Below are 25,283 nucleotides of genomic sequence, written 5' to 3'. Positions count from 1 at the left end.
AACATTACGTGTCCGGGAGGTTAAAATGGAGCTCTCCCCAGAGCCCGCTGCAGTCTAGCGATTACCATAATACGGTGATCTAAAGCTGAGTACTGTGCTTAATAGGTTAGATTGTCCCGCACTCTGTTCGCAAATTAATTACAAAGCCGTCATTGGTCAGAGAGCAGAACCCCAGGAGCTGACATTCCGTGTTCCCGGAAAAAGTGAAACAGTCGCTGTCAGGGCGGCTGGATCTTTATATGGAAGCCATTACACGGTCACGCAAAGTTGGACATTGAATAAGACCCCACATTGGCGCAGGGTGTGAGGGGGTCACACGTGACCTCCGGACGGGTCAGGTCGCTGCAAGACGCCTGGATATCAGCCGGGGGGAAAAGGGGGGTGGAGAGAGGGGCTCTAATGTGTAAGCCGAAGAGGAAAGAGCAGCGAGATGAAACTCGGGGTGAGATATAACTGGGAATGGGGCAAGGGGTGTGGATACATTGCACGCCTCCCAGCTGAGGTGGGGAGGAAATCCTAGTAACTTTAGTGCAATCTGCCGCCGCGTGAATCCCCTCTCTATTTTTTACGGACACGGGACGTCCACAGCTGACATTTTCCCACGGTGTGCGTACCCCTTCACTGGCCGCGGGGGGGGGGGGGGGAGTGCGTCACATTGCGGAGCCGCAAAGGGGTACAGCGAAACGACCCCACGTTAAACGGTGGTCCATCTGCCCGTGTCCGCTGAACAAAATCAAGTTCTGATTAGTTGTAAGATCCGGGTGTGTCGCAGAAGTCTGACGTCTCGGGAAGGGGGGCGGCTAAGAGGAAATACGAGGAAGTACTTAACGTAAAGGGGGGGTGGATTCGTGGCACAGCCTCCCAGCAGAGGTGGTAAGGGCTAAGGCACCAAGGGAATTAAACATGCTTGCGACATGAGGCTAAATCTAAATAAAAAGAAAGCCAGAGGATCAAGTAGGGACTGAGGAATTCCAGCTGCTAGGCAGACGCGGGCCGCGTGGTTCTGATCTGTGGGCCCAGCCTATGTTTCTATGTTAGAACCAAGGCAGAGCGAAGGAGCGAGCGGACAACCCAGGCAGATAGAGCGGAGAAAGCGGAACACATTACGTCCGACTTCAGGTAGCCGTGGAAATTCTCCCGGCCACCCGCTTTTGTAACTTCAAAAGCGATATTCCCTCCTGTGTGTCTGGCCATCAGACATTACAAGCGCGCAGGAATAACCGCGCTCAGATCTTTGTAAGAACCTGCGGATTACGAGTTGTGTTTTTTCCCTCTTGGTCGGTCCGAGTTCATAAACTCCGAAATCCTCCTGTCCAAATATTTTACTGGTGGTAAATCTGGCTTCGCTGCTGTGAGAGCCGCCAGCACCCGCAGAAAGGGGGCTGTGTATTCTGTATTATTTGTACACCTGGGTCCCGTGTCACTGCGAGAGTGCACCTGCTTAACCTCTGCAATGCTGGGGGGGGGGGGGGTGAGGAGAGTTCAGAGGGAGAGGAGTGGGGGGGGAGGGGGAAAGAGGGTGAGGAGTGGGGGGGAAGGGAGAGGAGTGGGGGGGGAGGGGGGAAGGGAGAAGGAGTGGGGGGGGTAGAGGGAGGGGAAGGGAGAGGAGTGGGGGAGAAGGGGGAGGGAGGAGGGGGAGGGGGAAAGAGAGCGAGGGGTCGGAGAGATACCTAAAAATAAGCCAGATGTGCTGTTTTTATGGGGAAAGACAGATTATTATCCGGGAGACTCCATTGCCGTTTTTAAGGGCGCGAAGAGAAACAGCAGTGAGACTTGACACGTCTGGAGTAGGGAGCACTCAGCCAAGCAACGCCTTCCTCTACCGGTTTAACAGTCCTCGGAGAATGAAAGTGCAGCTGGGCTTTCGGTGCAGTGAATATGGAACACATGCAGTGTGTGTAGCACACGTTTATTTAGGGTCTTTGTACCTATGTAAGCTTGTAATATCAGCATTACTAAATAGGGGAATTGATTATCATAGACCAGGGACGGGCAACTCCAGTCCTCAAGGACCACCAACAGGTCAGGTTTTCAGGATATCCCTGCTTCAGCACAGGTGGCTCAGTCGAAGATTGTGCCACCTGTGCTGAAGCAGGGATATCCTGAAAACCTCACCTGCTGGTGGCCCTTGAGGACTGGACTTGGCCTGTCTTTGACTGAGCCACTGATTGAGACACTGTGCTGAAGCTGGGATATCCTGAACACCGACCCTTCACCGTGACCTTTTATGTTGCCCAGAAAGGGGGGGGGGGCAATTTTTACTCTCTTCCTTACTGGCTTTCATTGCGGAATCCACAAGCCGTTCCCCCCCCCCCCCATCCCCGATAAAACACTGAAATAATACTAGTGAGAATTCTTAAACATGACATTAATTATGAATTTATAACAGCCCTGGTCACTGAAACGTTATTTCCTTAGCAAGGTATAAAGCCCCTTATATATTTAGTATGTTATATACAGTATATTGTGATGAGTATATCTTGAACAAATCTTTCATTCCAAAACACTGGTCACAAGTAGTGTATATGGGGTCGCTTAGCCGTACATTTGGCCAGATAGTTAGTGGAGATGGACCAGGTGGACCCTATGGGCAGGTAAGATAGTGAGATGGACCAGGTGGACCCTATAGGCAGGCTAGATGGACCAGGTGGACAATATGGGCTGGTTCTGTGATCTAGGAGTAAAATATGGGCAGGTGAGATAGTCTTGGTGGACACAGTGGGCAAGTGAGATGGTCTAGGTGGACCCAATATGCAGTTTGTGGTCTAGGTGGACCCATTGGGCAGGTGGGATGGTCTTGGTGATGGACCCATTGGGCAGGTGGGATGGTCTTGGTGGTGGACCCATTGGGCAGGTAGGATGGTCTAGGTGGTGGACCCAATGGGCAGGTGGGATGGTCTAGATGGTGGACCCAATGGGCAGGTGGGATGGTCTAGGTGGTGGATCCAATGGGCAGATGGGATGGTGTAGGTGGACCCATTGGGCAGGTGGGATGGTCTAGGTGGTGGATCCAATGGGCAGATGGGATGGTGTAGGTGGACCCATTGGGCAGGTGGGAGGGTCTAGGTGGTGGATCCAATGGGCAGATGGGATGGTGTAGGTGGACCCATTGGGCAGGTGGGATGGTCTAGGTGGTGAGTCCAATGGGCAGGTGGGATGGTCTATATGGTGGACCCAAACGGCAGGTGGGATGGTTTAGGTGGTGGACCCAATGGGCAGATGGGATGGTGTAGGTGGACCCATTGGGCAGGTGGGATGGTGTAGGTGGATCCCTTGGCCAATACAGCAATGCAATACACTCAAGACCCACATTATTTCATAAAAGCCCAGTTGAATATGTTCTAATGGATATCACAAGACCCTCATGAGCCGGAATAATAATTTTTTAATAATCTATGCCGCTGCGCAGATAAGTGAGAGGAGAAAGTAGCACAGACACATCGCCAGACACGCACGTGCGCACGCACGTCTGTGTATCTCTGCTTACATGAGCCCTTCCTCAGAAACGTCCATTAACAAAGTGCAGCAAAACAATTGCCGCCTGTAAGAGTGGCAGCCATTTTTAACCCGCCCCCAGAAATCCAAAATGCAAGCAGATTTACAGTATGCAAAACGCTGAACCCGAAAGAAAAAGAGGTTTCAAAAACCCCAGTGTAGACAGGCTGGAAATTCTGGCACAGAAAAGGTCATTTTTATCAAAATCTGATGTTTCTTAACCCGTTTGCAAGATTTGAAGAGAGAAAAAACCCATTTGCAACAGGGTACATAGAGTCCCCTCCCGATTCTATTTCCCGAGTACCTTTGTACGTATTACCAGATACGACCGCGCAGTGATGTCATTCAACCGGGCGCTTTCTAAATGTCCGGCATATTTGAATCCTAGGGCAAGTCGTGTGTGTCTGTGCGTGCGCGCTCTGTAACGCACATCCTTTCTGGCAGATGTCACGGCTCTCACCGCCCGTGTTGGCATTCGTGGGGGAGTCCGCATACTTCTGAGTTCATGAAATGCAAGGCTCTCCGAACTGAAAGTGGGCCGGATTTCCCACGCGGGCCTGCCATTTGACCTCCACCCCATGACCACGAAAGTTTCTGTGCCAGTTAGGGCTTTATTAACTTCATGGTGATATACTTACTGAACTAGGCTATCCCTCGAGTGTCTCACCTTCAAATACTTTCTGGGACCAGTTACCCTAATCTGAGCAGGCTTCCTACCCAGCACTTCTGTTGCATCCCGCGTATAGTCTCATGGTTCAGTAAAGAATCTGGTCCCCACTCCGTCTCTCACCGATCTCCCCCACGGCTGGGACAATTAAAGCGAGACTCAAACCCGCCGCCTCCTGTCGTAGTTCCTTCCAAGACTTTTCTTCCTACGCTAAACCCGTTTGTAATTGTAACGTGTGATGCGGGCACCTTATTAGTTCGTGCCCGGGACATCCCTGAAAAATCCAGGGGTCACCCTCCGTATTTGTTCCTGGTCAAATATTTGATAAATAAATAGTAAATTGTAGAGAGAGAGCCAAAAAATCAGCAAAAAATACATCTTAAAGCAACCCAGGTCAACTCCAGATATATAAAGATCAATGTATTGCAAGCTCAATAAAGTAGATGGACAGAATGAAACGGCACCTACGCGTTTGGTGCCTAAGCACTTTATCAAGGTTTATTAGGGACGAAACGCGTAGGTGCCATTTTCATTCTGTCCATCTACTTTATTGAGCTTGCAATACATTGATCTTTATATATCTGGAGTTGCCCTGGGTTGCTTTAAGATTAATTTTTTTGCTGATTTTTTTGGCTCTCTTGTTGTGGTCTGCATCTCTCCACAACTACTGGACGTCCTTACCCACAGGTTGGACGTCCTTACCCACAGGTTGCACGCTCCTGGATGCCATTGGAATGACCACAGAAGCCGACAGGTAATTCAGAATCTTCCGCATTACCTTGTCACCCCCTGAACTGTATATTGCTACATCAGATTGGGAAGTTGTTATTGAGTCCTGCCTTGTGGTTTGTCGAGTGGACACCACACATCCCTCTCTGGGTTATAGTGTATGAATGTTATATGGGACATTCGTTACAAGCATCCGGATTCTAATGAATTTACATATGAAACACACGAGAAAAATGTTTTTCTTTCTGCAGAGCAACATGTGATTTTGAGCACCATTCTCTATACCAAACATAAATAGTCAAATAAGAATTATTACACCCGCATAAAGCAGCCGTTGTTATTTGCCCTTTTTGCATTTTTTTATACTTTTATTCTCGCCCTTTCCAACTCTGTTTTTGTTAGAATCTGGAACCCACGCTCAGGAGATAGAAGCGTTTGAAGAATTACGTGAGTAAAATGGATCTCTGCTCAGAGCAGTGTAAAGGTTTCCATGCGAACCTCCCAAACTAGAGACTAAAAGTCATGATTTTTAACATACTAACTTTCTACCAGTTTAACCGATGGCGAGGGGGCTAGTTCTGCTTTAACCCTTTGATGCCAGAACGCTCACACCTCATTGATCCGCAGTGTTTTGCTTCTGTGACGACGAAGAACGTAAAGACTGTCCTTGCACGCTGTGTGTGTGTATATTATATACACCTGTCCTTGCACACTTGTGGCTGTGTGTGAATATATTATATATAATATATATCTGTCCTTGCACACTTGTGGCTGTGTATTCATTATATATAATATACACCTGTCCTTGCACACTTGTGGCTGTGTGTATATATTATATATAATATACATCTGTCCTTGCACACTTGTGGCTGTGTGTATATATTATATATAATATACACCTGTCCTTGCACACTTGTGGCTATGTATTTATTATATATAATACACATCTGTCCTTGCACACTTGTGGCTGTGTGTATATATTATCATGTATTAATAGTTCAATATAAAACCTAACATTTGCATAGTGTTCAAAATGCAATGACTTGGCAGCAGGAGGTCTGTGCCTGATGAGCTGACACTCTATCTGAGCGGAGACAGAAGTAATTATTATGCAGCAGGTCAGGATGTGCGTGTCTGGGAAGGGGGGGGGGGGGGGGATTCAGATGAATGGTATAGTGAGGATGAAATGATTAAGAACAGGTCTGGAGAGAGAGGCTGCGTCTTCTTCCGTGGATGTGTGTGACATATCCATTCATCCTGCCTGGCTTGCTGTCTTGTGCACCTAGAGAACCGTGTGTGTGTGTGTATTTATGTATACAAGTACATGTGTGTGTGTATTTACGTATACAAGTACATGTGTATTTACGTATACAAGTACATGCGTGTGTGTATTTACGTATACAAGTACGTGTGTGTATTTACGTATATAAGTACGTGTGTGTATTTACGTATACAAGTACGTGTGTGTATTTACGAATACAAGTACGTGTGTGCGTGTGTGTTTACGTATACAAGTACGTGTGTGCGTGTGTGTTTACGTATACATGTACGTGTGTGTGTGTATTTACGTATACATGTACGTGTGTGTGTATTTACGTATACATGTATGTGTGTGTGTATTTACATATACAAGTACGTGTGTGTGTGTGTGTGTATTTACGTATACATGTTTGTGTGTGTGTATTTACATATACATGTATGTGTGTGTATTTTCGTATACATGTATGTGTGTGTGTATTTTCGTATACAAGTACGTGTGTGTGTATTTACGTATACATGTTTGTGTGTGTGTGTGTATTTACATATACATGTACGTGTGTGTGTATTTACGTATTAATGGCCGGTACATTGGGATGAATCCCAGTGTATTAATGGCCGGTACATTGGGATGGATCCCGGTGGTATTAATGGCCGGTACATTGGGATGGATCCCGGGTGTATTAATGGCCGGTACATTGGGATGGATCCCGGTTGTGTTAATGGCCGGTACATTGGGATGAATCCCGGTGGTATTAATGGCCGGTACATTGGGATGGATCCCGGGTGTATTAATGGCCGGTACATTGGGATGGATCCCGGTGTATTAATGGCCGGTACATTGGGATGAATCCCGCTGGTATTAATGGCCGGTACATTGGGATGGATCCCGCTGGTATTAATGGCCGGTACATTGGGAGGAATCCCTGTGGTATTAATGGCCGGTACATTGGGATGGATCCCGCTGGTATTAATGGCCTGTACATTGGGATGGATCCCGGTGGTATTAATGGCCGGTACATTGGGATGGATCCTGGGTGTATTAATGGCCGGTACATTGGGATGGATCCCGGTGTATTAATGGCCGGTACATTGGGATGGATCCCGGTGGTATTAATGGCCGGTACATTGGGATGGATCCCGGTGGTATTAATGGCCGGTACATTGGGATGGATCCCGGTGTATTAATGGCCGGTACATTGGGAGGAACCCCGGTGTATTAATGGCCGGTACATTGGGAGGAATCCCGGTGTATTAATGGCCGGTACATTGGGAGGAATCCCGGTGTATTAATGGCCGGTACATTGGGATGGATCCCTGTGGTATTAATGGCCGGTACATTGGGATGGATCCCTGTGGTATTAATGGACGGTACATTGGGATGGATCCCGGTGTATTAATGGCCGGTACATTGGGATGGATCCCTGTGGTATTAATGGCCGGTACATTGGGAGGAACCCCGGTGTATTAATGGCCGGTACATTGGGAGGAATCCCGGTGTATTAATGGCCGGTACATTGGGATGGATCCCTGTGGTATTAATGGCCGGTACATTGGGATGGATCCCTGTGGTATTAATGGCCGGTACATTGGGATGGATCCCTGTGGTATTAATGGCCGGTACATTGGGATGGAACCCTGTGGTATTAATGGCCTGTACATTGGGATGGATCCCGGTGTATTAATGGGCGGTACATTGGGAGGAACCCCGGTGTATTAATGGCCGGTACATTGGGAGAAACCCCGGTGTATTAATTTACGTATACATGTATGTGTGTGTGTATTTACATATACAAGTACGTGTGTGTGTGTGTATTTACGTATACATGTTTGTGTGTGTGTGTGTATTTACATATACATGTACGTGTGTGTATTTTCGTATACATGTATGTGTGTGTGTATTTACATATACAAGTACGTGTGTGTGTGTGTGTATTTACGTATACATGTTTGTGTGTGTGTGTATTTACATATACATGTACGTGTGTGTGTATTTACGTATTAATGGCCGGTACATTGGGATGAATCCCGGTGTATTAATGGCCGGTACATTGGGATGGATCCCGGTGGTATTAATGGCCGGTACATTGGGATGGATCCCGGGTGTATTAATGGCCGGTACATTGGGATGGATCCCAGTTGTGTTAATGGCCGGTACATTGGGATGAATCCCGGTGGTATTAATGGCCGGTACATTGGGATGGATCCCGGGTGTATTAATGGCCGGTACATTGGGATGGATCCCGGTGTATTAATGGCCGGTACATTGGGATGGATCCCTGTGGTATTAATGGCCGGTACATTGGGATGAATCCCGCTGGTATTAATGGCCGGTACATTGGGAGGAATCCCTGTGGTATTAATGGCCGGTACATTGGGATGGATCCCGCTGGTATTAATGGCCGGTACATTGGGATGAACCCCGGTGTATTAATGGCCGGTACATTGGGAGGAACCCCGATGTATTAATGGCCGGTACATTGGGAGGAATCCCGGTGTATTAATGGCCGGTACATTGGGAGGAATCCCGGTGTATTAATGGCCGGTACATTGGGATGGATCCCTGTGGTATTAATGGCCGGTACATTGGGATGGATCCCTGTGGTATTAATGGCCGGTACATTGGGATAGATCCCGGTGTATTAATGGCCGGTACATTGGGATGGATCCCTGTGGTATTAATGGCCGGTACATTGGGATGGATCCCTGTGGTATTAATGGCCGGTACATTGGGATGGATCCCTGTGGTATTAATGGCCGGTACATTGGGATGGATCCCGCTGGTATTAATGGCCGGTACATTGGGATGGAACCCTGTGGTATTAATGGCCGGTACATTGGGATGGATCCCGGTGTATTAATGGCCGGTACATTGGGAGGAACCCCGGTGTATTAATGGCCGGTACATTGGGAGGAATCCCGGTGTATTAATGGCCGGTACATTGGGAGGAACCCCGGTGTATTAATGGCCGGTACACTGGGATGGATCCCGGTGTATTAATGGCCGGTACATTGGGAGGAATCCCGGTGTATTAATGGCCGGTACATTGGGATGGATCCCTGTGGTATTAATGGCCGGTACATTGGGAGGAACCCCGGTGTATTAATGGCCGGTACATTGGGAGGAATCCCGGTGTATTAATGGCCGGTACATTGGGAGGAACCCCGGTGTATTAATGGCCGGTACATTGGGAGGAATCCCGGTGTATTAATGGCCGGTACATTGGGATGGATCCCGGTGGTATTAATGGCCGGTACATTGGGATGGATCCCTGTGGTATTAATGGCCGGTACATTGGGATGGATCCCTGTGGTATTAATGGCCGGTACATTGGGATGGATCCCTGTGGTATTAATGGCTGGTACATTGGGATGGATCCCTGTGGTATTAATGGCCGGTACATTGGGAGGAATCCCGGTGTATTAATGGCCGGTATATTGGGAGGAATCCCGGTGTATTAATGGCCGGTACATTGGGATAGGTCCCGGTGTATTAATGGCCGGTACATTGGGAGGAATCCCGGTGTATTAATGGCCGGTACATTGGGATGGGTCCCGGTTGCATTCCGCAGCTTTGTGCGGATTAAGGCGGTAGGCTGAGGATATTTTGGTGACCCCGGCAAAGATGGCTGTTCCAGCCGGCACAGACAGTCTCGCTTTCCTTTCTGTAGCAGACCTGCCAGTGGGGGCTTTAAGCGCTGTATTTCCTGCTGAGCCCCGTCCTGCCGCCTCCGTGCCTGTGCTGCCTTTAAGCTTTGTGTCCTGTACAGTCTGGCTGTGTGCTAACAAATCTCTATTGTCCGGAGGACGGGCGGCTGGCAGGGACTGAACAATCCCTGTCTGCTTTCTATTCAAATCCAGGTAGCCCGGTCTGAAAGGGCCAGTTCCTGCGGCAACGTGCGGGGCGTCGCGCGCACACACACATTACTATGCTACACGGTTCGCCCCTCATGCCGTTTAGATTGTAAGCTCTGCAGGGCAGGGGCTTCCTAATTCCCAGTGTTACCGTCTTTACGCACGTGTGACACTTTGTACAGTATATTCTCTCCCTGTACTGCATCATAATTCTGTAAAGCTGTGCGTTCACTGGCGGTGCTATATAAAAACATACACACACAGACGTATACGCAGACACACGCAGACGCACATGCGCATACGCACACACAAAAGCACGCACAAACGCAGAGACACGCGCAGAGACGCGCGCATGCAGACACACATGCGCACGCGGACACACGCAGACACACATGCGCACGCGGACACACGCAGACACACATGCGCACGCGGACACACGCAGACACACATGCGCACGTGGACACACGCAGACACACATGCGCACGCAGACACACGCAGACACATATGCGCACGCAGACACACGCAGACACGCGCAGACGCACGCAGACACGCGCAGACGCACGCAGACACATGCGCATGCAGACACACGCAGACACATATGTGCACGCAGACACACGCAGACACATGCGCATGCAGACACACGCAGACACATATGTGCACGCAGACACACGCAGACACATGTGCACGCAGACGCATGTGTGCACGCAGACACGTGTGCACGCAGACACGTGTGCACGCAGACACATGTGTGCACGCAGACACATGTGTGCACGCAGACACATGTGTGCACGCAGACACATGTGTGCACGCAGACACATGTGTGCACGCAGACACATGTGTGCACGCAGACACGTGTGCACGCAGACACGTGTGTGCACGCAGACACGTGTGCGCACGCAGACACGTGTGCACGCAGACACATGTGTGCACGCAGACACATGTGTGCACGCAGACACATGTGTGCACGCAGACACATGTGTGCACGCAGACACATGTGTGCACGCAGACACATGTGTGCACGCAGACACATGTGTGCACGCAGACACATGTGTGCACGCAGACACGTGTGCACGCAGACACGTGTGTGCACGCAGACACGTGTGTGCACGCAGACACGTGTGTGCACGCAGACACGTGTGTGCACGCAGACACGTGTGTGCACGCAGACACGTGTGTGCACGCAGACACGTGTGTGCACGCAGACACGTGTGTGCACGCAGACACGTGTGTGCACGCAGACACGTGTGTGCACGCAGACACGTGTGTGCACGCAGACACGTGTGTGCACGCAGACACGTGTGTGCACGCAGACACGTGTGTGCACGCAGACACGTGTGTGCACGCAGACACATGTGTGCACGCAGACACATGTGTGCACGCAGACACATGTGTGCACGCAGACACATGTGTGCACGCAGACACATGTGTGCACGCAGACACATGTGTGCACGCAGACACGTGTGCACGCAGACACGTGTGCACGCAGACACATGTGTGCACGCAAACACATGTGTGCACGCAGACACACATACACACGTGTACATAATGCAAAACTGCAGGCATTCAACTTTTAACCAAATATTATTCTTTCTATTGTAGCAAAGTATACACACGCGTGTATTGATACAGATTATATATCTGTATCTAAGAAAGATCTATCATTTCCTTCTGTCTAGACCGTTTCCCCAGGTATAGCCCAGCAATGGCGCGATCTCTGAAGTGGGATCCCGCAGTCTGCGCCTCCTACCCGTGTCCCCGTGGCTGCCAAACATTTAGATGTCAAGCTCTTGGTGCCACAGCCCATCACACTGCGGCGTACACACCGGGTATTAATTACTGGGACGTGTCCCTGCAAATACCAAGATATCACCCCCCCCCATATAATCCTTCACCCCCTCCCTGCCAGACGTCCGAATCCGTGGCCAGCCCACATACATAGAGGAACACTCATAACTCGCCCCCCCCCCCCCACCCACCCAAGTATTCTGGGACAAATGAATGTGCTGTGTCCTCATCTTACCTGTTGTATTGAGGAAGAAGCGGAGAATCCGTGGCGGTCAGTCTGTGGATCAGCGGCTGTCCTGCACGGCTCTATCTATCTATCTATCTGTCTATCTATCTGTGTATCTATCTGTCTGTCTGTCTGTCTGTCTATCTATCTATCTGTGTGTCTGTCTATCTATCTGTCTATATATCTGTGTATCAATCTATCTGTGTATCAATCTATCTGTGTATCAATCTATCTGTGTATCTATCTATCTGTGTATCCTATCTATCTATCTATCTATCTATCTATCTATCTATCTATCTATCTATCTATCTATCTATCTGTGTGTCTATCTATCTGTCTATATATCTGTGTGTCTGTCTATCTATCTGTCTATATATCTGTGTATCTATCTGTGTATCAATCTGTCTGTCTGTCTGTCTGTCTATCTGTCTGTCTGTCTGTCTATCTGTCTGTGTATCTATCTGTGTATCTATCTATCTGTGTATCTATCTATCTGTGTATCTATCTATCTGTGTATCTATCTGTGTATCTATCTATCTGTGTATCTATCTATCTGTGTATCTATCTCTCTGTGTATCTATCTCTCTGTGTATCTATCTCTCTGTGTATCTGTGTATCTATCTCTCTGTGTATCTGTGTATCTATCTCTCTGTGTATCTGTGTATCTATCTCTCTGTGTATCTATCTATCTGTGTATCTATCTCTCTGTGTATCTATCTGTGTATCTATCTCTCTGTGTATCTGTGTATCTATCTGTGTATCTCTCTGTGTATCTATCTCTCTGTGTATCTATCTGTGTATCTATCTATCTGTGTATCTATCTCTCTGTGTATCTATCTCTCTGTGTATCTGTGTCTGGTAACGAGAAGTCCAGCCAGCAGCGTGTGGATCATGTAGACAAAAGCAGGCGGATTGGGAGGGGAGGCAGCGGGAGGGGGGGTAGGGGGGGTGCAGGATTGGGAACATTTCCTGTCACTTCTCACATTCCTCGCCCCTCCGAAAGGGGAGCAAGGAAAAGAAAATTCAAACCGGAGGCTGTGCTTCCCCCCCCCCCCCCTTTTATAATTTCTGGTGTTTAAATGGTTATTTCTCACTGTTTTTGGATGATGGTCGGTGTGCGACGGTAGCCGATTGGCGCCCGGGTTACAATACGTCGGGCGCGGGGGGCGGGGGGGGGACGGGGCACGACCGGGCGTAAGGAGTTAACGGGCGTTCTGGTGTCTGGGATCCTGCGATACCGAGGGCGAGGTGCCCGTGTCATCTGATGGCAAAGTTAAAGGGGGGAGAGTTTGGCACCGGAGGGGTTAAGCCCCCCCCCCCTACCCACTGCACAAAGCCGGCTGCCCCGTTTGCCGCCGGCCTATCAGAACGCACGAGCTGTCTGGGTTTCTCTCTTTGTCCCTGTGTGACTCGGTCCCTCCCTGTCTAGCGCAGCTAGCCCCCCGGCTATCAAAGTATTGGGTTACATCCGTCCCCAGGACAGGGAACACACTGCTCAAACCTCCCCCCTCCCCCCACCCCCCGGCCCACCCCCCTTATCCACCTCCCATAATATACATTTTTTTTTAACAAAGGCAACGGACAAGTACAGGATTTACCCAAATTGGTGACCTAGAGGGGTGTTACTCGCAAGATGCCCCCCCCCCAAGCCAAGGGGAACGCCAAGCGGGGTTCAGAAGAACAAAGGATCCACGTGGGGGGGGGGGGGGTCAGGCACTAATGCGGCTGGGTGGATGGGGGGTGGGGGGGTCTCGGGAATGAGCGCAGGTAAATCACAAATGAGAAAATGCAAATACTCACCCAGTGAAGAAAGGGGGGATTCCTGGCAGATCATGTTGGATGGAGACCCCCCCCCCCACTTGGAGGGGACGGGGGGAGACCAGTGAGGAAGGGGGGGGGGACGGCTGGGTGTTGGGAAGGGATGTGGCAGGTGATACGGTGCAGAGCTGCTCCCTGTCTCCCTGTCTGCTGCACTTGCATTGAACTGTATATATGGCCCAGTTGATGGACAGAAGCAAATGCGGTCATGTGCAGGGATGGGAGGCAGACTATTCGCTGGCAACGCCGGGGTAGGGGGGCAGAGCACTTCCATTGGTCACGCGAACCCCCCCTTCCTCTCTCCCTCCCTTCCCCATCACTGAAACATGAGCCATGCTCCATTGGAAGGCTGCAGTTCCCAAAGCTCGGCTTGTTTGGGTGTCTGCTCAGCCTCCAGTTGCAAGGCTTAATTAAAACATATCGGCTTCCTGTGGCAGGGGGAGGGGGGGACACACACCTGCGTTAACCCCTGACAGAGGAGGGGCGAGCAAAGCCATCCCGTAACGGGCGTTGCCGGCAGCTAAGGCGTTTACGTGATCCGAGCGGTTTGGAATGCGGTCACATAGATCTCCGGCGGTTAAGGGGTTAAAGAGGCTGCCATTATTACATATCCCCCCTCCCTTTCCTGGTGGAAGCTTGGGGTATTTGCCCCCAAGGTTACCCCCTCAATCTGCTGGAAACCGCACGTTAATCCTGGGTCCGTGGTTGGGGTAGGGAGCGGCCGCTGTCCACGCCTAGTTTTGGTAAACGTGGCCCCCTGCGCAATATTGGTTTGACGGTCTGTTCATTAGCGCGATGTCTGTGCGTTGCGAGTCTGTGCCGCGGTCAGTAACCTTTATGCGTACAAAGAATGAGCAAGTAATCCATTATTAGCCTGAAGCGGGGGATATTTCTCCAGCCTCTTCCCATCTTACACCTTATGGAATGACGCGCCCTGCGCGGTCTCTGCTCGCGAGATCTCGGTATGTAATACAGTGGTGTGAAAAAGAAAGTACACCCTCTTTGAATTCTATGGTTTTACATATCAGGACATAATAACAATCATCTGTTCCTTAGCAGGTCTTAAAATTAGTTAAATACAACCTTAGATGAACAAAAACACATGACATATTACACCGTGTCATGATTTATTTAACAAAAATAAAGCCAAAATGGAGTGGTGTGAAAAATGGAGTAACGCCATGTGTGAAAAACTAAGTATACCTTATGATTCAATAGCTTGTAGAACCACCTTTAGCAGCAATAACTTGAAGTAATCGTTTTCTGTATGACGTTATCAGTCGCTCACATCGTTGTGGAGGAATTTTGACCCACTCTTCTTTACAACGTTGCTTCAGTTCATTGAGGTTTGTGGGCATTTGTTTATGCACAGCTCTCTTAAGGTCCGGCCACAGCATTTCAATCAAGGTCCTGCCAAGCTTTAGCTGTCGGATAGATGGCCTCGCATTTGACTCTATAATACTTTGGTATACAGAGGAGTTACTGGTCGACTCAATGATTGCAAGGTTCCCAGGTCCTGTGGCTGCACAACAAGCCCAAATCATCACCCCTCCACCACCGTACTTGACAGTTGGTATGAAGTGTTTGTGCTGATATGCTGTGTTTGGTTTTTGCCAAACGGGCGCTGTGTTTTATGGCCAAACATCTCCACTTTAGTCTCGTCTGTCCATAGAACATTGTTCCAGAAGTCTTGTGTTTATTTTCAGATGCAACTTTGCAAACCTAAGCCATGCTGCCATGTTCTTTTTAGAGAGAAGAGGCTTTCTCCTGGCAACCCTTCCAAACAAACCATACTTGTTCAGTCTTTTTCTAATTGTACTGTCATGAACTTTAACAAGTAACATGCTAACTGAGGCCTGTAGAGTCTGAGATGTAACTCTTGGGTTTTTTGCAATTTCTCTGAGCATTGCATGGTCTGACCTTGGGGTGAATTTGCTGGAACGTCCACTCCTGGGAAGATTGGCAACCGTCTTGAATGTTTTCCAGTTTTGAATAATCTTTCTCACTGTAGAATGATGGACTTTTTAAATTGTTTGGAAATGGCCTTAAAACCCTTGCCAGATTGATGGGCAGCAACAATTGCTTCTCTAAGATCATTGCAGATGTCTTTCCTCCTTGGCATTGTGTTAACACACACCTGAATGGTCCAGACCAGCAAACTGCTAAAACTTTGGCTTTTATAGAGGTGGTCACACTTGCTGATGATCAATTAATCAAGGGCATTTGATTAGCAGCACCTGTCTGCTACATAGCATCTTAATTCCTATGGAAGCAGTAAGGGTGTACTTAGTTTTTCACACACAGCTTCTCCATTTGGCTTTTTTTTTGTTAAATAAATCATGACACGGTGTAATATGTCATGTGTTGTTGTTCATCTGAGGGTGTATTTACCTAATGTTAAGACCTGCTAAGGAACAGATGATTGTTATTATGTCCTGATATGTAAAATCATAGAATTCAAAGAGGGTGTACTTTATGTTTCGGGCGATGTTGCCAGTTTGCCGCACAAAGTATTCTTAAGGGGTTCTCTTGTGGGGATTGGGGTCTTCCTTCTCGAGGGGCCTGCTGCACATGTTTGCTAAGCGGTGCTATGTCCCAGTATGCCTTCAGGGAAAACCCGCCTAGTAGGGGTCTCGACTCCAGTCCTCAAGACCACCCCCCTCCCCCAACGCCCACCAGGTTTTAAGGATATCCCTGCTTCAGCACAAGTGGCTCAGTCGAAGATATCCTTAAACCCCGACCTGCTGGGGGGTCTTGAGGAATGGAGTTGAGACCCCCTGTCTTACAGCACAGTATGGACCCCTCTCACATGTGAGGATTAATGTGCGAGTCCATCACACGTAATTAGAAGTTTGGGGTCTATATTCTCAGCCTTCAGAACTACTTTGCAATGAGATGTGCGTACCCCGATATAATCATGCACAGGGCACCGGGAGCCCCGATATTATCATGCACAGGGGACCGGGAGCCCCGATATTATCATGCACAGGGGACCGGGAGCCCCCCGATATAATCATGCACAGGGCACCGGGTGCCCCCCGATATAATCATGCACAGGGCACCGGGAGACCCCCGATATAATCATGCACAGGGCACCGGGAGACCCCGATATAATCATGCACAGGGGACCGGGTGCCCCCCGATATAATCATTCACAGGGCACCGGGAGCCCCCAATATATAATCATGCACAGGGCACTGGGAGCCCCCCGATATAAACATGCACAGGGCACCGGGAGCCCCCCGATATAATCATTCACAGGGCACCGGTAGGCCCCTGATATAATCATGCACAGGGCACCGGGAGCCCCCCGATATAATCATGCACAGGGCACCGGGAGCCCCCCGATATTATCATGCACAGGGCACCAGGAGCCCCCCGATATAATCATGCACAGGGCACCGGGAGCCCCCCGATATAATCATGCACCGGGCACCGGGAGCCCCCCAACATATAATCATGCACAGGGCACAGGGAGCCCCCGATATAATCATGCACAGGGCACCGGGAGCCCCCCGATATAATCATGCACAGGGCACCGGGAGCCCCCCGATATAATCATGCACAGGGGACCGGGAGCCCCCCGATATAATCATGCACAGGGGACCGGGAGCCCCCCGATATAATCATGCACAGGGCACCGGGAGGCCCCCCGATATAATCATGCACAGGGCACCGGGAGCCCCCCGATATAATCATGCACAGGGACCGGGAGCCCCCCGATATAATCATGCACAGGGAGCCCCCCGATATAATCATGCACAGGGCACCGGGAGCCCCCCGATATAATCATGCACAGGGCACCGGGAGCCCCCCGATATAATCATGCACAGGGCACGAGGAGCCCCCCGATATAATCATGCACAGGGCACCGGGTGCCCCCCAATATTATCATGCACAGGGCACGAGGAGCCCCCCGATATAATCATGCACAGGGCACCGGGAGGCCCCCCGATATAATCATGCACAGGGCACCGGGAGCCCCCCGATATAATCATGCACAGGGACCGGGAGCCCCCCGATATAATCATGCACAGGGAGCCCCCCGATATAATCATGCACAGGGCCCCGGGAGCCCCCCGATATAATCATGCACAGGGCACCGGGAGCCCCCCGATATAATCATGCACAGGGCACGAGGAGCCCCCCGATATAATCATGCACAGGGCACCGGGAGCCCCCCGATATTATCATGCACAGGGCACGAGGAGCCCCCCGATATAATCATGCACAGGGCACCGGGTGCCCCCCGATATAATCATGCACAGGGAGCCCCCGATATAATCATGCACAGGGCACCGGGAGCCCCCCGATATAATCATGCACAGGACACCGGGAGCCCCCCGATATAATCATGCACAGGGCACCGGGAGCCCCCCGATATAATCATGCACAGGACACCGGGAGCCCCCCGATATAATCATGCACAGGGCACCGGGAGCCCCCCGATATAATCATGCACAGGGAGCCCCCCGATATAATCATGCACAGGGCACCGGGAGGCCCCCGATATAATCATGCACAGGGCACCGGGAGCCCCCCGATATAATCATGCACAGGGCACCGGGAGCCCCCCGATATTATCATGCACAGGGCACCGGGAGCCCCCCGATATTATCATGCACAGGGACCGGGAGCCCCCCGATATAAACATGCACAGGGACTTCCACGTTATCTGGCTCCCACTGATTCTCGTGTCTGATTAGTGGGCTTGTTGACGTGTTCAGTGTCCGTGTCCGTGTCCGTGTCCGTGTCCCCTCATATATAATAGTAGGATTTGTGCAAGCTGTGGGGCCATTTTGGATGAGAATATTGTTTGTGCTTTTATTCAGGTTTCCACGAGCTTTCCCGTGGTGTGTGTGGTTGTGTGTGTGTGTGTGTGTGTGTGTGGTTGTGTGTGTGGTTGTGTGTGTGTGTGGTTGTGTGTGTGGTTGTGTGTGTGTGTGTGGTTGTGTGTGTGTGTGTGGTTGTGTGTGTGTGTGTGTGTGGTTGTGATGAACTTTTTTTTGATAAATGTTGGTGTGTAACACACAGCTTTCTATTTCTTCTGAAAGACATTTATAGATGGACAGAGGCGCGCCCGCCCGCAGGCAGAGAGGCGCGCAGAGGCAGAGAGGCGCGCAGAGGCAGAGAGGCGCGCAGGGAGAGAAGGGCGCCCGCCCGCAGGCAGAGAGGCGCGCAGAGGCAGAGAGGCGCGCAGAGGCAGAGAGGCGCGCAGGGAGAGAAGGGCGCCCGCCCGCAGGCAGAGAGGCGCGCAGAGGCAGAGAGGCGCGCAGAGGCAGAGAGGCGCGCAGGGAGAGAAGGGCGCGCAGAGGCAGAGAGGCGCGCAGAGGCAGAGAGGCGCGCAGGGAGAGAGGGGCGTGCAGGGAGAGAGGCACGCAGAGGCAGAGAGGCACGCAGAGGCAGAGAGGCGCGCAGGGAGAGAGGGGTACGCGCGGACGCAGGCAGAGAGGCGCGCAGGGAGAGAGGCACGCAGAGGCAGAGAGGCACGCAGAGGCAGAGAGGCGCGCAGGGAGAGAGGGGTACGCGCGGACGCAGGGAGAGAGGGGCGTGCACAGGCAGAGAGGCGCGCAGGGAGAGAGGGGCGCGCGCGTGGACGCAGGCAGAGAGGCGCGCAGGGAGAGAGGGGCGTGCGCAGGCAGAGAGGCGCGCAGGGAGAGAGGGGCGTGCGCGCGAACGCAGGCAGAGAGGCGCACAGGGAGAGAGGGGTACGCGCGGACGCAGGCAGAGAGGCGCGCAGGCAGAGAGGCACGCAGGGAGAGAGAGGCGCGCGCGGACATGCAGACACACAGACTCCCTCCATATTTTGCTGCCCCTCCTCCTCTCAGTGACCCAGATTCCCTAGAGGGGGCTTAGCTTTAGTCGCATAAATAGGAGTTAAGGCGTGCTAATGCTTTGCATCAGTTAGTGAACCTGGACCTCTGTCCTTTCCGCAGAGCAGGGTGCGATTGGTCTGATCTCTGTTATTAGAGACCATCGGTCAGTGACTGTCCGGCAGCGCCCCCAGGCCCTGTGGCCCTAAATAGGAGAGAGGGGCCTGCATGTGGGCATGGCCACGCCCTGCGGGTGGGGGATAGGGTGTGGAGGAGATTATTCCGCTTCTTCAGCACGACTGTGATGTGCTTCTGCGCTTCTGTTTTGTGCGCTGCTTGTCAGTAGTATGTTTAGAGCCGAGCCTCTCTGCCGACCTACTCATACCGTCCGGTAATTAGGGCTTATACCTAAATTCAGAAGCCAACATACTTCATAGCTTTGTAAAATAAAATGTTCAAACATATTTGTGGTGTGTAGAAATCAAAGCGTATGTGTGTATATATATATATATATATACACACTATATATAGATAAAAAAAAATCATAGACATCCCCAGCACGTGTCTCCCCACTGCTGGATGAATCCTCCCCAATGTATTATGTGTGTGTGTGTGTGTGTGTGTGTGTGTGTGTGTGTGTATATATATATATATATACACACTATATATAGATAAAAAAAAATCATAGACATCCCCAGCACGTGTCTCCCCACTGCTGGATGAATCCTCCCCAATGTATTATGTATGTGTGTGTGTGTGTGTGTGTGTGTGTGTGTGTATATATATATACATCCCGTGTCTCCCCACAGCTGGATGAATCCTCCCCAATGTATTATGTGTGTGTGTGTGTGTGTGTGTGTGTGTGTGTATATATATATATATATATATCCCGTGTCTCCCCACTGCTGGATGAAGCCTCCCCAATGTATGTATGTGTATATATATATATATATCCCGTGTCTCCCCACTGCTGGATGAAGCCTCCCCAATGTATGTATGTGTATATATATATATATCCCGTGTCTCCCCACTGCTGGATGAAGCCTCCCCACTGATCTCCCAGGTGCTGCGGTTACAGCCGCTCTTCTCCCCGTCGCTCCCACACATTCCCTCCTCGCATCCTCCCATCTTACTTTGGGCGTCTCGGTCTTTTACTCTCTCTTGGGATCCAGTCGCGTTCCACTTTGTCCAGCGATGGTCACACAGGGATGGAGATAAAACCGATCGATGCCTTTATCAGGGCGGGTGTATATAATCCCTTCTGTCTCATACATCAAATGTATACCTGCAAGATATCTGATAAATGTACTTATTAAGAGCGATTTATCACCCCTCCGTTGTGTAAATCAGATGTGTGTGCACCGTCCGTCTGATGGATGTTACCAGGGAGAATTTATCACCATCTCCTATTGTATAACTCAGCGCCGTGTCTGATCCATGCTTTGTTAGAAGGACTTTTTATTACACCTAATGCATAAATATAGAACGGTGGGCACCCACTTTTTGGGAAAGTGGGAACGCTACTTTTAAAGATGGACGTACTTTATTTGTTTTGTTTTTTGATGACGAATAACTTTTTGTTTCCCCTTATCGTCATCTTATTTACATGCTGCTTTGTGGTTATAGGAGGAGTTATAGGGAGCGATTATATGGGGTAATAGGAGGAGTTATAGGGAGCGATTATATGGGGTAATAGGGAGCAGTTATATGGGGTAATAGGAGGAGATATAGGGAGTAGTTCTATAAGGCAATAGGAGGAGTTATAGGGAGCGGTTATATGGGGTAATAGGAGTTATAAGGAGCGATTTATGTGTCAGTGTATAGTGCGGTCAGGTTATACTCTGTGTCAGTGTATAGTGCGGTCAGGTTATACTCTTTGTCAGTGTATAGTGCGGTCAGGTTATACTCTGTGTCAGTGTGTAGTGCGGTCAGGTTATACTCTGTGTCAGTGTATAGTGCGGTCAGGTTATACTCTGTGTCAGTGTGTAGTGCAGTCAGGTTATACTCTGTGTCAGTGTGTAGTGCAGTCAGGTTATACGCTGTGTCAGTATGTAGTGCGGTCAGGTTATACTCGGTGTCAGTGTGTAGTGCAGTCAGGTTATACTCGGTGTCAGTGTGTAGTGCAGTCAGGTTATACGCTGTGTCAGTATGTAGTGCGGTCAGGTTATACTCGGTGTCAGTGTGTAGTGCAGTCAGGTTATACTCGGTGTCAGTGTATAATGCGGTCAAGAAATAGATTGACTCGGACTCTTGCATGTTATATACCGGGAATGTTGCGATTTGCTTCTCTGGCACAGCAGGGGCTGAATATTCGCTGCCTCCCGATTACACGTGGTGTTATGTGGGGCACTGTCTCAGTGTGGTCACACTTCAGCCTCACAGCCGGCAGCCATTTTAATGTGCCGGGAGATAACCTGTAATCTTGATGTTTTTTAGCTGTGGGATGTTGAATTATTTATTTTTGGTGTAATATATTTTGAATAAAGTGTGACCAGCTGCGCTGTGACAGAGGAACGCCGCGGTGTGACCAGCTGCGCTGTGACAGAGGAACGCCGCGGTGTGACCAGCTGCGCTGTGACAGAGGAACGCCGCGGTGTGACCGCCATTAACGCTCTCTCTGCCAGAGGAACGCCGCGGTGTGACCGCCATTAACGCTCTCTCTGCCAGAGGAACGCCGCGGTGTGACCGTCATTAACGCTCTCTGCCAGAGGAACGCCGCGGTGTGACCGCCATTAACGCTCTCTCTGCCAGAGGAACGCCGCGGTGTGACTGCCATTAACTCTCTCTCTGCCAGAGGAACGCCGCAGTGTGACTGCCATTAACGCTCTCTGCCAGAGGAACGCCGCGGTGTGACCGCCATTAACGCTCTCTCTGCCAGAGGAACGCCGCGGTGTGACTGCCATTAACTCTCTCTCTGCCAGAGGAACGCCGCGGTGTGACCGCCATTAACGCTCTCTCTGCCAGAGGAACGCCGAGTGTGACCGCCATTAACGCTCTCTCTGCCAGAGGAACGCCGCGGTGTGACCGCCATTAACGCTCTCTCTGCCAGAGGAACGCCGAGTGTGACCGCCATTAACGCTCTCTCTGCCAGAGGAACGCCGCGGTGTGACCGCCATTAACGCTCTCTCTGCCAGAGGAACGCCGCGGTGTGACCGCCATTAACTCTCTCTCTGCCAGAGGAACGCCGCGGTGTGACCGCCATTAACGCTCTCTCTGCCAGAGGAACGCTGAGTGTGACCGTCATTAACGCTCTCTCTGCCAGAGTAACGCCGCGGTGTGACCGCCATTAACGCTCTCTCTGCCAGAGGAACGCCGCGGTGTGACCGCCATTAACGCTCTCTCTGCCAGAGGAACGCCGCGGTGTGACCGCCATTAACGCTCTCTCTGCCAGAGGAACGCCGCGGTGTGACTGCCATTAACGCTCTCTGCCAGAGGAACGCCGAGTGTGACCGCCATTAACGCTCTCTCTGCCAGAGGAACGCCGCGGTGTGACCGCCATTAACGCTCTCTCTGCCAGAGGAACGCCGCGGTGTGACCGCCATTAACGCTCTCTGCCAGAGGAACGCCGCGGTGTGACCGCCATTAACGCTCTCTCTGCCAGAGGAACGTTGCGGTGTGACCGCCATTAACGCTCTCTCTGCCAGAGGAACGCCGCGGTGTGACCGCCATTAACGCTCTCTCTGCCAGAGGAACGCCGCGGTGTGACCGCCATTAACGCTCTCTCTGCCAGAGGAACGCCGCGGTGTGACCGCCATTAACGCTCTCTCTGCCAGAGGAACGCCGCGGTGTGACCGTCATTAACGCTCTCTCTGCCAGAGGAACGCCGTGGTGTGACCGTCATTAACGCTCTCTCTGCCAGAGGAACGCTGCGGTGTGACCGTCATTAACGCTCTCTCTGCCAGAGGAACGCCGCGGTGTGACCGCCATTAACGCTCTCTCTGCCAGAGGAACGCCGCGGTTTGACCGCCATTAACGCTTTCTCTGCCAGAGGAACGCCGTGGTGTGACCGCCATTAACGCTCTCTCTGCCAGAGGAACGCCGCGGTGTGACCGCCATTAACGCTCTCTCTGCCAGAGGAACGCCGCGGTGTGACCGCCATTAACGCTCTCTCTGCCAGAGTAACGCCGCGGTGTGACCGCCATTAATGCTTTCTCTGCCAGAGGAACGCCGTGGTGTGACCGCCATTAACGCTCTCTCTGCCAGAGGAACGCCGCGGTGTGACCGCCATTAACGCTCTCTCTGCCAGAGGAACGCTGAGTGTGACCGTCATTAACACTCTCTCTGCCAGAGGAACGCCGCGGTGTGACCGCCATTAACGCTCTCTGCCAGAGGAACGCCGCGGTGTGACCGCCATTAACGCTCTCTCTGCCAGAGTAACGCTGCGGTGTGACCGCCATTAACTCTCTCTCTGCCAGAGGAACGCCGCGGTGTGACCGTCATTAACGCTCTCTGCCAGAGGAACACCGCGGTGGGACCGCCATTAACGCTCTCTCTGCCAGAGGAACGCTGAGTGTGACCGCCATTAACGCTCTCTGCCAGAGGAACGCCGCGGTGTGACCGCCATTAACGCTCTCTCTGCCAGAGGAACGCCGCGGTGTGACCGCCATTAACGCTCTCTCTGCCAGAGGAACGCCGCGGTGTGACCGTCATTAACGCTCTCTCTGCCAGAGGAACGCCGCGGTGTGACCGTCATTAACTCTCTCTCTGCCAGAGGAACGCCGCGGTGTGACCGCCATTAATGCTTTCTCTGCCAGAGGAACGCCGCGGTGTGACCGTCATTAACGCTCTCTCTGCCAGAGGAACGCCGCGGTGTGACCGCCATTAACGCTCTCTCTGCCAGAGGAACGCCGCGGTGTGACCGCCATTAACGCTCTCTGCCAGAGGAACGCTGCGGTGTGACCGCCATTAACGCTCTCTCTGCCAGAGGAACGCCGCGGTGTGACCGCCATTAACTCTCTCTCTGCCAGAGGAACGCCGAGTGTGACCGCCATTAACTCTCTCTCTGCCAGAGGAACGCCGCAGTGTGACCGCCATTAACGCTCTCTCTGCCAGAGGAACGCCGCGGTGTGACCGCCATTAACGCTCTCTCTGCCAGAGGAACGCCGCGGTGTGACCGCCATTAACGCTCTCTCTGCCAGAGGAACGCCGCGGTGTGACCGCCATTAACGCTCTCTGCCAGAGGAACGCCGCGGTGTGACCGCCATTAACGCTCTCTCTGCCAGAGGAACGCCGCGGTGTGACCGCCATTAACGCTCTCTCTGCCAGAGGAACGCCGCGGTGTGACCGCCATTAACGCTCTCTCTGCCAGAGGAACGCCGAGTGTGACCGCCATTAACGCTCTCTCTGCCAGAGGAACGCCGCTGTGTGACCGTCATTAACTCTCTCTGCCAGAGGAACGCCGCGGTGTGACCGCCATTAACGCTCTCTCTGCCAGAGGAACGCCGCGGTGTGACCGCCATTAACGCTCTCTGCCAGAGGAACGCTGCGGTGTGACCGCCATTAACGCTCTCTCTGCCAGAGGAACGCCGCGGTGTGACCGCCATTAACGCTCTCTCTGCCAGAGGAACGCCGCGGTGTGACCGCCATTAACTCTCTCTCTGCAAGAGGAACGCCGCGGTGTGACCGCCATTAACGCTCT

At 51.5% G+C, this 25,283-nt stretch overlaps 1 protein-coding gene and 1 long non-coding RNA gene across 5 annotated transcripts in view; one reads left to right on the top strand and one right to left on the bottom strand.

Annotated features, from left to right (window-relative positions):
- LOC142472407 (uncharacterized) overlaps positions 1 to 14,078 on the bottom strand; it is a 21,141-nt gene extending 7,063 nt beyond the window's left edge. Inside the window, exon 1 of the long non-coding RNA XR_012789685.1 lies at positions 13,815 to 14,078. This is a non-coding gene — a long non-coding RNA (uncharacterized LOC142472407). The remainder of the gene's footprint in view (positions 1 to 13,814) is intronic.
- The window catches only part of NR6A1 (nuclear receptor subfamily 6 group A member 1), a 290,975-nt gene that overhangs the window by 90,026 nt on the left and 175,666 nt on the right, over positions 1 to 25,283 (top strand). The gene's annotated exons all lie outside the window — the stretch shown is intronic.

This window comes from Ascaphus truei, chromosome 21 (assembly GCF_040206685.1).
Source record: "Ascaphus truei isolate aAscTru1 chromosome 21, aAscTru1.hap1, whole genome shotgun sequence".
Taxonomy (NCBI): Eukaryota; Metazoa; Chordata; class Amphibia; order Anura; family Ascaphidae; genus Ascaphus; species Ascaphus truei.
This window is presented reverse-complemented; position numbering and strand designations above follow the sequence as displayed.